Genomic DNA, 14,269 nt, shown 5'->3' with positions numbered 1-14,269 from the left:
CCTGGTGCCCCAACATTTATTTTTGAAGAAAAGTTCATTCTGAAGAACAAGGTATTTCATTTCTTGGGCATTGAAAATATATTGGTTAAAAGCTTCTGCTAGCCTATTATGATATAAATACAATTTCTAATTTCAATTTTCAAATCCTTAATTTGAATTTTCTTTTAAGTTACTTGTTGCCCTAGCCCCTTTTTTGTTATTGCTACGTATTCAAAAACAAATATCTTTTATTTTTTTATTTTTTTAAAGGTTTTATTTATTTATTTATTCATGAGACACACACACACACACACACACACACAGAGACATAGGCAGAGGGAGAAGTAGGCTCCATGCAGGGAGTCTGACGCAGGACTCGATCCCGGGTCTCCAGGATCACACCCTGGGCCAAAGGCGGCACTAAACCTCTGAGCCACCTGGGTTGCCCCAAAAACAAATATCTTTTAAAAAGTTAAACAGGTTGTACAGAAGTGTGGAATCAAATCAACAGGCTTTTGTAAAACCAGAAGGGTAACTTTTTTTAAAAAAAGCTATTGTCCATGGTTCTACTATGAAAATAGTCTGCTTGAACTTGTTTAATGTGATTTGGGAAACATTTGACAGAAATTACCCACTTATTTGTGGCTCTGTTCAGTTTTAACTCTTTATTTTTTTTTATTTTTTAAAATATTTTATTTATTTATTCATGATAGACACAGAGAGAGAGAGAGAGAGAGACAGAGACACAGGCAGAGAGAGAAGCAGGCTCCATGCAGGGAGCCCAACGCGGGACTCGATCCCAGGTCCCGAGGATCATGCCCTGGGCCGAAGACAGGCGCCCCAACCACTGAGCAACCCAGGCTGCCCCAGTTTTAACTCTTTAAAAAATAACTTTTATGCTGGGTTAGGAATTCATCCAGTAATTTGCTCAGTATTAACCAGCTCTAAGCTTGCAGAAGGCCAGGAAGTGAGGAAAGATTTCTGAATAGCTAGGATGAATGTCTCAAAGTTTGTGTACTAAATAAAGTTCATGATGTTGGCCTGCTGAATAAACATTTAAAGGCAAAGTATATTCATAATAACCTTATTTTATTCTTTAAAAATTTTTTTTAAATTTATTTTTTATAGTATATTTTATGAGAGAAAAAGTGCACACATGTAAGTGGGAGTTGGGTGAGATGGAGATGGAGAGTGAGAGAGAGAATCCTTTTTTTTTTTTTAATTTTTATTTATTTATGATAGTCACAGAGAGAGAGAGAGAGGCAGAGACACAGGCAGAGGGAGAAGCAGGCTCCATGCACCGGGAGCCTGACGTGGGATTCGATCCCGGGTCTCCAGGATCGCGCCCTGGGCCAAAGGCAGGCGCCAAACCGCTGCGCCACCCAGGGATCCCGAGAGAGAGAATCCTAAGCAGGTTCCATACCCAGCATGCAGCCTGATGCAGGGCTCAGTTTTAGACTCTGAGATCATGACCTGAGCCAAAATCAAGAGTTGGATGCCTGACCAACTGAACTACCCGGGTGCCCTCATAGTATCCTTATTTTATTTTATTGAAACAGGTTTTTTTTTTTTTTTAAAAGGTTTTATTTATTTGAGAGAGAGCAAGAGTGAGAGAGATCACAGAGGGAGAGAGAGAAGCAGACTCTCTGCTAAGTGCAGAACCTGACCAGGGGCTTGATCCCAGGACCCTGAGATCATGACCTGAATGCAGGGGCTTAACTGATTGAGCCACCCAGGCACCTGTTTAATATCTTTATTTTGAATAAAATAGTTTCTTAGCCCTCAACAGGTTATAAACAGCAAAATTAAGAGAGTTTCTACTAGAGATATGTTCTTATATATAACAAATGGCAGGAGTCTCTGAAGTAGGCTGCTGAAAATTATAAAAAGTAGTACAGTGTAGTGGCCAAGGGCAAAGGATCAGATTGCCTTAGTTCACATCCTAGCTGTATTACTTCCTACTTGTGAAATCATGGACAGGTTTCTTTTCTTTTTTTTAAGATTTTATTTATTTGTTCATGAGAGAGAGAGAGAGAGAGAGAGCCAGAGACACAGGCAGAAGGAGAAGCAGGCTCCATGCAGGGAACCCGACATGGGACTCGATCCTGGGACTCCAGAATCATGCCCCGGGCCAAAGGCAGACACTCAACCGCTGAGCCACCCAGGCGTCCCATGGACGAGTTTTTAATGCCAGACCTTAGTTTCTTAGTTGTAAATAGGGATAATAATAGTAACAACCTTACAGGATTCTTGTGAGAATTATACCAGAAGAATGAGCTTTTCAAAGCTTCAGGCATTTGGTTAATCAGTACTAAATGTTATTAATATTTCTTATATCCACCTCTCTATCCATCTCATTTATTTGTTTATAAAACAGGTGTTAGTTTAACACTTTGTACCTGGACCAGGGGTATGAAAACGATTAGTCCAAGGTCTTGCTATTGAGGAGATCATAGTCTAGTGGGGAAGGCTAATGTAAATAACTAGGGCAGTCTTAGATAAGCATTTTAGACAAGTACTGTATATTCAAGGTGCTTAAAACCTAAAACCAGAGGGATAACTCCATAGAGACAGGGTGGCATTTAACTAGGTTATGTGTCACAAATCCAAAGTATGAAGAGTTTGAAAGTGTGTGACATATTCAGCAAACTACAAAAACAAGACATTTATTTTTCCAATATATTTAAGTAATAAGTATTACTTAATATTAGTTTTTCATGTGTTCTTTTTTTTAAGATTTTATTTTTATTTATTCATGAGAGACAGAGAGAGAGGCAGAGACATAGGTAGAGGGAGAATGGTGGGACTCGCAGAGATGTGGGACTCGATCCCAGATCCTGGGATCATGCCCTGAGCTGAAGGTAGATGTTCAATTGCTGAGCCACCCAGGCGTCCCTAGAAATACTTTTAATTTAAACGATGTTATATAAATATTTTGGTGCTTCAGTTTTTCTTAAACATAGTTATGAAGACTACTTCATTTCTTAGTGATACTAGTCAACTGATAGTATTAATATTGACCTTGAAAATTTTCATTCCTCTAATAGACTGCATTTATTTAATTAGATTGAGTTGATTTTTTTCTCCCTGTGAAAATTTCACTTTATATAATTGTCAACACATATTTTTTCCCTTAAAATTTTTGTTGTGGTAAAATATTCATAGCATTAGAGTGCTTGGGTGGCTCAGGTGGTTGATCTGCCTTTGACTCATATCATGATCTCAGGGGCCTGGGATCCAGCCTTGAAGTCAGCCTCCCAGCTTAGCAAGAAGTCTGCTTCTTCCTCTGCCCCTCTTCCTGCTCGTTGTCCCTCTCCCTTTCACTTTTTTTTTTTTTAAATTTTTATTTATTTATGATAGTCACAGAGAGAGAGAGAGAGGCAGAGACACAGGCGGAGGAAGAAGCAGGCTCCATGTACCGGGAGCCTGATGTGGGATTTGATCCGGGGTCTCCAGGATCGCGCCCTGGGCCAAAGGCAGGCGCCAAACCGCTGCGCCACCCAGGGATCCCTCACTTTTTTTTTTCTCTCTCTTTCTCTCTCAAATAAATACAATCTTCAAAAAATATATACATAGCATAAAATTTATCATTTTAACCATTTTTTAAAATTTTTATTTATTTATGATAGTCACAGAGAGAGAGAGAGAGAGGCAGAGACACAGGCAGAGGGAGAAGCAGGCTCCATGCACCGGGAGCCCGATGTGGGATTCGATCCCGGGTCTCCAGGATCGCGCCCTGGGCCAAAGGCAGGCGCTAAACCACTGCGCCACCCAGGGATCCCTTTTTTAACCATTTTTAACCGCATAATTCAGTGGTGTTAAGTATATTTGCCTTGTCATGCAACCACCACCTCTTTTCATCTCCAGAACTGTTTCACCATCTCAAATTGAAACTCCATACCCATGAAACAATAACTCCCATTTCTCCCTTCTCCTATCCTCTGAAAACGCATCATTCTATTTTCTGTCCTTATGAATTTAAAGATTTTACTTATTTGACAGACAGAGGGAGCAAGCACACAAGTAGGCAGAGTGGTAGGCAGAGGTAGAAGGAGAAGCAGACTCCCCACTGAGCAGGGAACCCAACATGGGGGACCCTGGGATCATGACCTGAGCTGAACGCAGATGCTTAACAGACTGAGTCACCCAGGTGCCCCTGTCCTTATGAATTTGACTACTCTAGGTACCTCATATAAATGGAATCATATGACATTTACCCTCTTGTGTTTGACTTGTTACACTTAGCATGTTTTTAGGGCTCATCCATTTGTAACACTCTTTTTTAAGGCTGTATAGTATTCCATTATGTGTATATATAAGCCTCTTATCAGATAAATGGCTTGCTAATATTTTCTCCCATTCTATGTGTTATCTTTTTACTATAAAAAATTTTTTAAATTTATTTATTTAAGTAGTTTTCACATCCAATGTGAGATTCAAACTCACGACCCCAGAATCAAGAGCCACACGCACACATGCACTACTGACTGAACCAACCAGGCACCCTTCTTTTTACTTTCTTGATAATGTCCTTTGAAACTTAAAAGTTTTTACTTTTGATGAAATGGAGTTTTATCTGTTTCTTTTATTGCCTGTACTCTTTGTGTATGTAGAAGAAACCATTGCCTAGATAGATGTTACAAAAATTTTACTTATGTTTTCTTCTAAGAGTTTTGTAGTTTTAACACTCTTAAACTTAGGTGTTTGATCTATTTTGAGTTATTTTTTTATATGGAGTCCAAATCCATTCCTTTGCATGTGGATATCCAGTCCCAGTAGCATTTGTTGATGAGACCATTCTTTTCTCAGGAATTATCTTGATACCCTTGTTGAAATATAATTGATTATAAATCTGAGGGCTTTTTTAAAAATATTTTTATTTATTTATTCATGAGAGACACACACAGAGAAAGAGAGGCAGGGACACAGAAGAGGGAGAAGCAGGCTCCATGCGGGGAGCCCAATGTGAGACTTGATCCTGGGACTTTAGGATCACGCCCCGAGATGAAGGCAGATGCTTAACCGCTGAGCCACCCAGGCGTTCATGGACTCTCAGTTCTATTTCATTGATCTATCCATCTATCCTTAAGTGAGCACTATCCTGTTGTGACTACTGTCTTTTTGTAATAAATTTTGAAATTGAGGAATATGTCCTCCAACTTTGTTCTTTTTAAAGATTATTTTGGTCATTCTGGGCCCATCAAATTTTCACAAGAGTCTTAGGATCACTTTGTCAATTTCTGCAAAGAAGCTAGCTTGGGTTTTCATAGGGATTTTATTGAATTTGTAGATCAATTTGGGGTGTATTGCCATCTTACCAATATTAGATCTCCTGATCCGTGAACATGATGCTTTCTATTTATTTGGATTTTTAGTTTCTTTCAACAGTGTTTTGTTGTCAGAGTAAAAGTTTTACGTTTCTTTTGTTAAATTCACTTCTAGGCATTTAGTTCTTCTTTGATGCTTTTGTAAATGGAGATGTTTCCTTAATTTCATTTAAAAAATAAGTTCTTGGGCAACCTCGGTTGGTGGCTCAGCGGTTTAGTGCCGCCTTAAGCGCAGGGCGTGATCCTGGAGACCCGGAATTGAGTCCCATGTCAGGCTCCCTGCATGGAGCCTGCTTCTCCCTCTGCCTGTGTCTCTGCCTCTCTCTCTCTCTCTCTCTCTCTCTCTCTGTGTGCCTCAAATAAATAAATAAATAAATAAATAAATAAATATCTATTAAATAATAAATATTTATAAATAAATATCTATTAAATAATAAATATTCATCTAATAAATATTTATTTATTAGATGAATATTTATTATTTAATAAATATAAATATTTATTAATTTAAATAATAAATAAATAAATAAATAGTTATTTATTTATTTATTTATTTATTTATTTATTTATTTATTTATTTTAGAGAGAGAGAGAGAGAGGGAGGGTATGTGTATGCCCAAGTGTATGACAGGAGAGCAAAGAGAGAAGAAGAAGGGGAAAAGTAGATTCCCCTCCAAGCGCAGAGCCTGACATGGGGCTCAATCCCAGGGCCCCCAAGATGATGACCTGAGCCAAAATCAAGAGTTGGATGCTCAATTCACCGAACCACCGAGGTGTTCCTAATTAATTATTGGAGTAAACTCTACCTGCCATGTGGGACTTGAAGTCATGACCTCAAGATCAAGAATAGTATGCTCTCTGGACTAAGTCAGACAGGCATCCCTTAATTTCATTTTCTTATCATTGCAAGTGTTTAGAAATACAATTGATTTTTGTATATTGATCTTGTATCTTGCTGAACTTACTTATTCCAATAGATTTAAAAAATATATTTTTTATTTATTTATCTGACACAGCACAAGCAGGAGGAGTGGCAGGCAGAGGGAAAGGGAGAAGCAGGTTCCTCGCTGAGCAAGGAAGGATCTTGATTCAGGGCTTGATCTAGGACTCTGGGATCATGACTTGAGCTGAAGGCAGATGGTTAACCACCTGAGCCACCCAGGCACCCCATATTCTAATAGATTTTTTGTGTGTGGATTTCAAAACAATATTCATTCATTCATTCATTCATTCATTCATTCATTCATTCATTTGAGACAGACAGAATGAGAGAGAGAGAGGCAGAGATTCAGGCAGAGGGAGAAGCAGGCTCCCTGCAGGGAGCCCGATGCAGGACTCAATCCCGGATCCCAGGATCATGCCCTGAGCCAAAGGCAGGCACCCAGGTGTCCCTGTTTGTGGATTCTTTGTTTGTTTGTTTGTTTGCTTTTTAAGATTTTATTTACTTATTCATGAGAGACACAGAGAGAGAGAGAGGCAGAGACATAGGCAGAAGGAGAAGCAGGCTCCATGCAGGGAGCTCAATTTGGGACTCGATCCCAGGACTCTAGAATCATGCCCTGAGCTGATGGCCGACACTCAACCACTGAGCCACTCAGATGTCCCTGTGTGTGGATTCTTGAAGACTTTTTTATATATACATTATTGTGTTGTCTGCAAATAGAGGTAGTTTTACTTCTGTCTCCACTGCCTGCATGCCTTTTATTTAATTTTCTTGACTAATTGCCCTAACTAGAACCTCCTGGTACAATATTGAATAGAAATGGCAAGAGTAAAGTTTTTGTCTTGTTTCTGATCTTATGAGGAAAGCATGCAGTCTTTACCTATTAAATATGATGTAGTTGTGAGGATTTGAGGGAGTTCCTTTCTCTTGTTTGTAGAGTGTTTTCATTACAAAGAGATGCTGAATTTTGTTAAGTGCTTTTCCTGTAATTAGATAAGCCAGTGCTATTCATATATCTTTTTTTTTTAATTTATTTTTATTTATGATAGTCACAGAGAGAGAGAGAGAGAGAGGCAGAGACACAGGCAGAGGGAGAAGCAGGCTCCATGCACCGGGAGCCCGACGTGGGATTCAATCCCGGGTCTCCAGGATCGCGCCCTGGGCCAAAGGCAGGCGCCAAACCGCTGCGCCACCCAGGGATCCCTCATATATCTTTTTAGGTTGGAGTGTGTGGTTTTGTTTGTTTGTTTTAACGTTTGGAAATAACCAGACAGGAGTCTAATTTTATAACAAGTTTGGTAGTGTAAAAATTCTTTAAAAAGGTGTATGTGTGTACCTAAAAATTAAAAATTACATGTGAAAAGCTAAAATAATGACCGTATCCCCTCCTTGGTAGGATGGTCAGGGAAGGACACGGGGGACATAACATTTCAGTTATGAAATGAAGAATGAGGAGGAGACCATCAAAGGAGTGTGTTCTAGGCAAAGGAAATGAGAATTTAAGGTAGGAAAAAGTTTTAATTAAGGAGTCAGCCAGTGTCGAGGAAAAAGAGGGAATGAAGTAGTAGAATCATGGAGGAGCTGCTCACTCACTGGGCTTTATGGGCCAAGGTAGAGTTTAGAAGTCTACACTTAAGTAGCCATTGATGATCTTCAATCAAAGCAATAAAATGTATCTTTAATTCATACTACAGTTTTTGTAGTGAAATCCTATGATGCTGAGGTTTGTTGAGGGGAAAAAGGAAGAATACAGACAAAATAGTATGTGCCATATGCTGATAATTGTTGAAATTAGGTGATAGTATTTAGCAGTTTATTTTACTGTTCTCTTTTTTTTAAGATTTTATTTATTAAAAAAAAAAGATTTTATTTATTCATGAGAGACAGAGAGAGAGAGAGGCAGAGACATAGGTAGATGGAGAAGCAGGTTCCATGCAGGGAGCCCAATGTGGGACTCCATCCCAGGACTCCAGGATCATGCCCTGGCTGAAGGCAGGCGCTAAACCCCTGAGCCACCCAGGGATCCCTCTCTCCCATTGATGCATGTTTGCGAATTCCCATTAGACACGGAAAAAAAAAAACCCCACATAAAATAACTGGAAAGAATAGATGATCCACTGTTTGGTTTAATATTTTATTTATTTATGTAAGAGAGCGCAAGAGGGAGAGAGAGCATGACTGGAGAGAGGGGCAGAGAGAGAAGGAGAGGAAAAGGAGAGGGAGAATCAGACTCCCAACTGAGTCGGGAGCCCAACAGGGGGCTTGATCCCAGGACCCTGATATCATGACCAGCTGAAGTCAAATGCTTAACTGACTGAGCCACTTGGGTTCCCCTCACTGATTTTTTTTTTAAGATTTTATTTATTCATGAGAGACACACAGAGAGAGGCAGAGACATAGGCAGAGGGAGAAGCAGGCTCCATGCAGGGAGCCCAATCTGGGACTCGATCCTGGGACTCTGAGATCACGCCCTGGGCTGAGGGCAGATGCACTTAACCACTGAGCCACGCAGGCACCCCTAAAATGATCATGTTCTATTACATTTATACGATTATGGATGATAGTTTGGGCAGTAAGTAAAATTCTTTGTGTGTGAGTAAAATTCATATGTATAGTACTTTTTGGCTATTATCTAAAGGTTTTATTTGTTTATATTTACCTACTTTACCTATTTCTAGATAAAATACATGCTCTCTGTGAAAAACAAAACGGAACCAAAGCATTATAGAAATACTTCTAGAATCCTGCCTGTTAGAGAAACCTCATTTTTTAAAAAAATTATTTATTTTGAGAGAGAGAAAGAGAGCGAGTACAAGCTAGGTTGGCGGGGAGGAGCAGAGGGAAAGGGACAAGCAGACTGCCGGCTGAGCAGGGACACCCCCCCCCCCCCCGTAGGTCTAGATGCCAGGACCCTGAGATCATGACCTGAGAGGAAGGCAGATGCTGAACCAACTGAGCCACCCAGGCACCCCTTCCTGTATGTTTGTTTGCCAGCACTTGACACTCTCAGACTTTTTTGGCTTTAGTTTTTAATCTGATATTTGTGAAACAATCTTTTATTTTAATTTGCTTTTCTCAGATCACTAGTGTGGTTGAGCACATTTTCTTACATTTTGATGATCTACTTGCCTCTTCTGTGAATTGCCTGTTCAGTTCAGTTTTATGTCCTCATAACTGGCAACAAACTGGGTCTGTCTGGATAGATCTAAATTATGCTTTACAATGGTTTATAGTATTCCCTTATGATCATCAGTGGTTGTAACAGATCATTCTTAATGTTTTATTTTAATCTTTTATTTTATTTTATTTTATTAAAGATTTAATTTATTTATTCATGAAAGACAGAAAGAGAGGCAGAGACACAGGCAGAGGAAGAAGGAAGCCCCATGCAGGGAGCCTGATGCGGAACTCGGAACTCCAGGGACTCCGGGATCACACCCTGGGCCAAAGGGTGAATCTATTATTTCACAAATTTGTGTATCATTCTTGTGCAGGGGCCATGCTAATCTTCTCTGTATGTTCTGATTTTAATATATTTGCTGTTGAAACTAACATGGGAATCTGTATTTTATTTTATTTTTATTTTTTATTTTATTTTAAATTTTCTTATTTATTTATTTATGATAGTCACAGAGAGAGAGAGAGAGAGAGGCAGAGACACAGGCAGAGGGAGAAGCAGGCTCCATGCACCGGGAGCCCGACGTGGGATTCGATCCCAGGTCTCCAGGATCGCGCCCTGGGTCAAAGGCAGGAGCCAAACCGCTGCGCCACCCAGGGATCCCGGGAATCTGTATTTTAAATGAGACCTAAGACATCTATCATCCAAATGTAACACAGGGACTTTGTTTGGATCCTAGCTATAAACATTTACGAGACAGCCAGGAAAATCTGAATGGTGACTGGATATTCCCTATTATTTCATTAAGGATTGGGAAATGGTGCTATTCTAACTCAGTTATTCCTTCATTTTTTACCTAATTTTCTTATAGAGGAGAACTTCTCCCTCATCAACTGTTTGATTACCCTAAGGTATAGTTTGTACAAGAAAGATAGGATAAGTGTTATATTCTTCAGTTCATACTTTTATAATTTCCAAGAGCTCTTCCTTCTTCTTGCTCTTCCCTACCCCCACCTCTTTCTAAAAATAGCATAGTGTTCCGGTTTCATGGATGCAATGACTTTTCTTTGGTCTCTGAGTATATTAATTATAGTTTTCATTTGTTCCTGTTTTGTCTGTTTCCTCAGAGTCCCATTTTTTTTCTGGTAGTTTTGGTCTCTCTTTTTCATGTTGGAGCTTCAAGTGCCTGATAACCCTTAATTATCTCTTCATGTTTCAAGTGTGAGGCACTAAAAAAGGGAGGGCCAGAAGCTTTGTATGCCTGGAAGCAGTTTATTGCCTATTGGGAACCCAGATTTCAGTATCATGGTCTTTTTGCTCAGGCATTGAGTTTTGCCAAGGAAAGATAATGTCATGGGGAGTGGAGTGGTAGATAAGCCTAGTTATTAGAATCTGGGTGAGGAAAAGGGGCTGTCAGTATTACTGCTTGGTACATAGATTTTCACTTCATTTTTTTTTTTTCATTTGTCACCTATTTGTTAGTGGTATTCCCTTATCTAGAATCTCTCTTATTGAGGGGTGCCTGGGTGGCCCAGTCGGTTAAGTGTCTGCCTTTGACTCAGGTCATAATCTCAGGGTTTTGGGATTAAGCAGGGAATCTGCCTCTCTCTCTGCCCCTCCCTCCCTGCTTGTGCACATGTTGTCTCTCAAATGAATAAAATCTTTTTTTAAAAAATAGAATCTCTCTTATTGAGTTTATTCAGAAAACAAACTCCCTATCTTCTGTGTGGGTAGGCAGGAGGGCCACCTGACTGCTCTGTGATGTAACTGGGGAATGTATTAGGGATGTTACTAACTTTTACTAGTGCAACTGACTGGGCCACCTGTTTGCCTCCCTGCCCCTTTTATTATTTTTATTATTTTATTTATTTATTATCATTTTTAAAGATTTTATTTATTTATTTACGAGACACACACACACACACACACACACACAAGCAGAGACACAGGCAGAGGGAGAAGTAGGCTCCATGCAGGGAGCCCGATGTGGGACTCGATCTCGGAAGTCGGAGATCACGCCCTGAGCCAAAGGCAGATATACTTAACCACTGAGCAACCTAGGCATCCCTCCCAGCCCCCTTTTATTTTTATTTATTTATTTATATATTTTTTAGATTTTATTTATTTGTTATTCATGAGAGACAGAGAGAGAGAGAGGCAGAGACACAGGCAGAGGGAGAAGCAGGCTCCATGCAGGAAGCCCGATGTGGGATTTGATCCCTGGTCTCCAGAATCAGGCCCTGGGTCAAAGGCGGCACTAAACCCCTGAGCCACCCAGGCTGCCCTCCCACCCCCTTTTAAAAGTAAGCCTATGCCCAGTGTGGGGCTTGAACTCATGTCCATCCCCCCATCAAGAGCTGTGTGCTCTACCAACTGAGCCAACCATGCACCCCTAAATTGATTGTCTCCATCAGGATCAAATAAGATGGTTCGCATATTTATATTGGTAAATGTCTCATAAATTTCTTTTAATCTATAAGAGTTCTCCATTTTTTTCTCCTTGCTATTGAGTTTTGAAGAAATTGAACCATTGGTATATGAAAAATTTCCACATTTTGGATTAGAGGGAGAAATCCTATCCTTTGGGCACTGTTTTATATGGTCTATCCTCTTGGGGTGCCTGGCTGGCTCAGTTAGAAGAGCATGTGACTTTTTTTTTTTTTTAAGATTTTATTTATTCATGGGAGACACACAGAGAGAGGCAGAGACACACACAGGCAGAGGGAGAAGTAGGTTCCCTGTGGGGAGCCCCATGTGGTACTCAATCCCAGGGCCCCAGGATCACTACCTGAGCCCAAGGCAAACGCTCAACCACTGAGCCACCCAGGCGTCCTGAGCATGCGACTTTTAATCATAGGGTCATGAGTTTGAGCCCCACCGTGGGTGTAGAGATTACTTAAATGAATAAATTAAAATCTTGAAAAAAATATGATATATCCTCATCCTCTTATTTTTTAAAGATACTACATTGAAAAACAATTACATTTAGCAGAACTTAATTGAATTTACTAATAATTACTTAATATAATGCAATATTTTCATTCCCCCACCCTGTAGAGTAAATGTGGGGATACCTAGCATTGATACTTTTATTTGGTGGTATTATTTTGTAGACAACTACTGTAGTCAAAGTTACTAATACAGGGCTTTTCTTTTTTTGGCTCTTGCATCTTTACTCCCAATTAGGAACAGTCTCTAGGGATTTTTTTTTTTTTTTAAACTTCGGGAGCTTGCATTTTCAAAGTATTCATTTGTTTTTCTCCAGAACAGTGGGGCAAAACAGCCCCTATAAGCCATCTGGACTTGAAACCATTTTGCTTTGTCACAAAGCTTATTCTTTTTAGATCCTGACATAAGTCTGTATTGTCTACTGATTTCTTTTTTTTTAAACAGTGTGTGGTTGCTCCCAGGAGAGTTCTGTCTGAAGTTATGTCAATGTTGTTGTTGGCTGATTAGTAATTGAGAGGTGAAAAGAGACTCTAGTGAAGAAGGGTTTATCTTTATCATACATGCTAAAAAAGCCCATGCGTGGGTTCTTACCCTCCCCACTCAACACTTTTTACAAAAAGATGTGCAAGAGAGAAGACATAAAGACAAAGACACAGAGGGTTGAGGGGAGATGTGTACTCTACAGCAACATTCCTAAGAGATCTGACAAATTGCTATACTGGAGTGGAGTAACCAGAATTTTCCTGGGGCTGGATGCTTTTTTGGAATTTGAAAAGCTGCACCTCTCCTGCCTTGATTTTTGTTGTTTTTTCATGTTTTTGTTTAAATTCAAGTTAGTTAATACATAGTGTAATACTGGTTTCGGGAGTACTGTCCTAACCCCATCATTTGCCAAATGTAGTGGTAGGTGACCCAACTTCATGAAGTTATGCTACTGGCAAGAAGTTAAGTCACATTTAATAAGTTATGAATACCCATAGGCTTCTTATGAGCTTTCATTTACTACCCCCCACCCCCCAATGTCTCTGGCTAAGGTGAGGCCTCAAGCCTTATTTACTTTGCATGAAAATACTGTATTATATGTAAATTTTGGTGATAAAAGGAAATTTAGTTGTATTGGGATCTTCTTGTTATAATTTTTTTTTTTTTTTTTTTTTTGAGATATAGAGCAAGCAAGCACCTCCTGCCTGTGGGCAGGGGAAGGTGGGAAAGAGAGGTGAGGAGAGAGAGAGAGAATCTTAAGCCGACTCCAGGAGCCTGGCTCAGAGCTTGATCTCAGGACCTGAGATCATGACCTGAGCCAAGAAATCAGGAGTTGGAAGCTTAACCGACTAAGCCACCCAGGTACCCTGGAAATATCTTTAAAATACAGGAAAGAATGAAGTCTATAAAATGAATCTATTTTCTGCAGTCTTTCTAGAACCTTTTTGGAATTAATCCACACTTCTATATCCTAGTCCTGAAATACACCACTCCTATAATTTAGCTTTTAACTTCAATAGATCTAATGTAATGTCATGGCATAGTGCATGTATTGTATATAAATTCAAGGGGAATTATCTCTTCACACTGATTTTTCTCTCTTAGTATCCCATTTCAGAGTTTGATTTTGATTAATTACATTTAGAAAAACACCTATAATTATTTTTGGTCAGGTAAATGGTGATATTAATGTTTAATATGCCAAGCTTTTCTAAGCTGAAATGCAAACGATTCATGTTTAGTTCTTCACTGCCATTGAAGAGAGATAGGCCTGTAAGGTGCATTTTCCTCCTTTTTTTTTTTTTTAAATTTTATTTATTTATTTATTCATGAGAGACAGAGGCTGAGACATAGGCAGACAGAGGAGAAGTAGGCTCCATGCAAGGAGCCCCTTGCGTAACTTGATCCAGAACTCCGGGATCATGCCCTAAGCCGAAGGCCGATGCTCAACCCCTGAGCCACTCAGGCATC

General features: G+C 39.6%; 1 protein-coding gene and 1 non-coding gene across 8 annotated transcripts in view; one reads left to right on the top strand and one right to left on the bottom strand.

Annotated features, from left to right (window-relative positions):
- The window catches only part of SPAG9 (sperm associated antigen 9), a 145,008-nt gene that overhangs the window by 13,831 nt on the left and 116,908 nt on the right, over positions 1-14,269 (top strand). The gene's annotated exons all lie outside the window — the stretch shown is intronic.
- On the bottom strand, positions 9,699-9,801 carry LOC112918192 (U6 spliceosomal RNA). The gene has a single exon (XR_003234625.1). It is a non-coding gene; the product is annotated as a U6 spliceosomal RNA (small nuclear RNA).

The sequence above is a fragment of the Vulpes vulpes genome, chromosome 2 (genome assembly GCF_048418805.1).
Source record: "Vulpes vulpes isolate BD-2025 chromosome 2, VulVul3, whole genome shotgun sequence".
NCBI classification, from domain to species: Eukaryota; Metazoa; Chordata; class Mammalia; order Carnivora; family Canidae; genus Vulpes; species Vulpes vulpes.
Note: the sequence above shows the minus strand (reverse complement) of the source record. Positions and strands in the feature narration are given on the sequence as shown.